The 2,399-nt window shown below is 47.9% G+C and overlaps 1 pseudogene; it reads right to left on the reverse strand.

Moving 5' to 3' along the window:
• Positions 1-1,627: 1,627 nt before the first annotated feature.
• The window catches only part of LOC102827183, a 2,178-nt pseudogene continuing 1,406 nt past the window's right edge, over positions 1,628-2,399 (reverse strand).

Raw genomic sequence — 2,399 nt, forward strand, 5'->3', positions numbered from 1 at the left:
AGAGGTAGAGTCCAGTGGAGAGAGGGAGAAACTCAGGCTGCCAACGACTATTGAAAGTCTCCAGTATAGGCAGAGCGAACTCAACAATAAATAACAGTAGTATAACACCAACAATGATAACAGCAACAACATACAGTGACAATTGTCACAAAACCAACACTACATTGTATTTAAATAGTTCCTCCAGGAGGAGGGCACAGTGCAGTGAAAACAGTATTGATGATGCTGGGGTGGAAGGGTTGATTCTCCTCCCCAGCCTGGGTTCTTATGCAGGAAGTCCCACCACAGAATATTTGTTCAGTGGTACCCTTAGGTGACAAGTAGGTTTTGACCCATTCCCAACCTCAACCTAACCCTGCTTTTCCAAGCATCCTCTCCCCAACTCCCTCACCCACTTTATAAGTTCTATCCAAGGGCCAGTGTGGTCCAGGTGTCCTCTCTCCCAGCAACCCCAGTCTCTGCATCCACCTCCATAGGAAACACCAGGCTGCTCGCTCGCTCTTCCTCCTGTGTGCATCCTCTCAGTAAACAGGCTTCAACTTTCCAGACTTGCCAACGGAAGATTTGTTTCTTCTGGTCCTGTCCTCCCTCATTCCACACTGCTCCCTCCAGAAAAGATGCAAAGAGGTTTATGGGTCATGGGTAGGCAGATGTTCTTAGGATCTCAAGATTAGCTATTGGGTCCTTGGCTCCCCCTAACACCAGTTCCCAAAACCTAGGTGTGTTCAGAAGTTGTGGCCATCACAGCCTGCTGGGCACAGGAGTTGGGACTGGCTGCTCACCCAGAGACCTCATACTTTCCTCCTCTTGGGGCCCAGCTCTAAGGCAAAGGACTGACAGAGGACACCTCTGGTCAGGCTTCCTCACAGGTGCACTCCATTATAAGTGCAGGGTCCGAGTCCACCTGCAAGCAGTCACCCAGAGCACCAAGATTCACATCACAGGAGCAAGCTGGTCCCATTTCAGGGTTTCCTACTGCTTTGGGATGGGATGCAAAATAAATTAAAAAATGACTCAAAATAAAAAATAAGAGCCACATGTGGCTACTGGCCTTCCTGAGAGGCTGGACATCCATGAAGCCCCAGGTTGCGAAGCCCAGAAGCAGGTGAGGGGAGCAGAATGGGACAGCTACACACTCTGGCTTCCTTCTGTGCCCAGAACAGAACCATGAAGGCTGCCATCAAATGACCTGGATGGCTGCAAGTTTCCCTTTTCCCAAACCACCAGGTAATGCCTCCTTGTCCTGGTGAGAACAAGAACCAAGGATAACCCTTGTACTATGCTCTTCTTTCCCTTTTCAGTCCTTAGTCACAGGTCCTGGAAGTGGGGTGCCCTTTCATGCTCGAAGGTAGCCCTGCAGTCTCTGGGGAAGAAGGTGTGTCTTCCAAATCAAGCTGCTGGTTCGGCTTTGTACTTCACTCTCCTCTGACACTTGCTTTGCAGAACCGACCTTCCATCTAGGGTCTGCAGTCTCGGGGACAGGTGAGTTCACCTCTCTTCCCGGCTGGCTTCCTCACTGCCATGGAGGCTCAGATGCACAAAGGTTCTGCCAAGCTGCAGTTGGATGGGCAGGCTGAGGAGGCTAGGTGGAGGACTTGAGGAAGCCTGGGTAGGAAGCCTTTCTCCATCAGGATGCGAGTCTTCCCCTGAACCGAGCCATACCAAAGCACATGACCGTGGTGACCTGCAGGTGTTTCTCGTGAGCTCCCTGGTCTGGTAGTATATGTTCACCTCTTTAGGAGCTTCACTGTGAATGAACTCCTCAAAGATCCTGTGAGCCCTGGAGGCCAACTTGGTAGCTGAGTGGATCTTCTTGAATTCCTCACAAGCCAGCCAGAGATCCAGGTTCTCCTCGCTGAACTCCATCTTCAGGGAACATGGAAGGCAACCACTCCATTTTTACTGCTCAGCAGCAAGTAGAAAGACTCTTTCCACCCAAGTATGTCTTCGGAGAAGTTTCTGCTCTCTTTGCTGTGTTTACTGGCCCACTCCAATTTGTCAGTATTCCCAGTATTGTAGCCCAATTCGGATTTGTGAAGAAAAAAATTGATGACTATTTCTAATAATGCTACAAAGCCTACAAAAAAAAAAACATCAGATGAAAAATTGAACTCCAATAAATTTTTTTATAAAGAAAATTGCTTTGTAGAAGACTCTGTTAAGAGGATACGATAAGCTGCTGGGAGAAAAATATTTGCAAATTACATACTTGACAAAGGACTTGATTCTCAATTGTGTATAGAGATTTCACAACTCGTCCTAAACAAGCAAACCAACGCATCCTAAACAAGCCAACCTCATGGTACTGTGAGCTAACCATAGCTAAATCCACAGGAGAAACACAGTGCTGTCTGAAACTCCAAGCAAAGCTCACTCTTTAATTCTGAATTGTATTAACC

The sequence above is a fragment of the Chrysochloris asiatica genome, unplaced genomic scaffold, assembly GCF_000296735.1.
Source record: "Chrysochloris asiatica unplaced genomic scaffold, ChrAsi1.0 scaffold00005, whole genome shotgun sequence".
Taxonomy (NCBI): Eukaryota; Metazoa; Chordata; class Mammalia; order Afrosoricida; family Chrysochloridae; genus Chrysochloris; species Chrysochloris asiatica.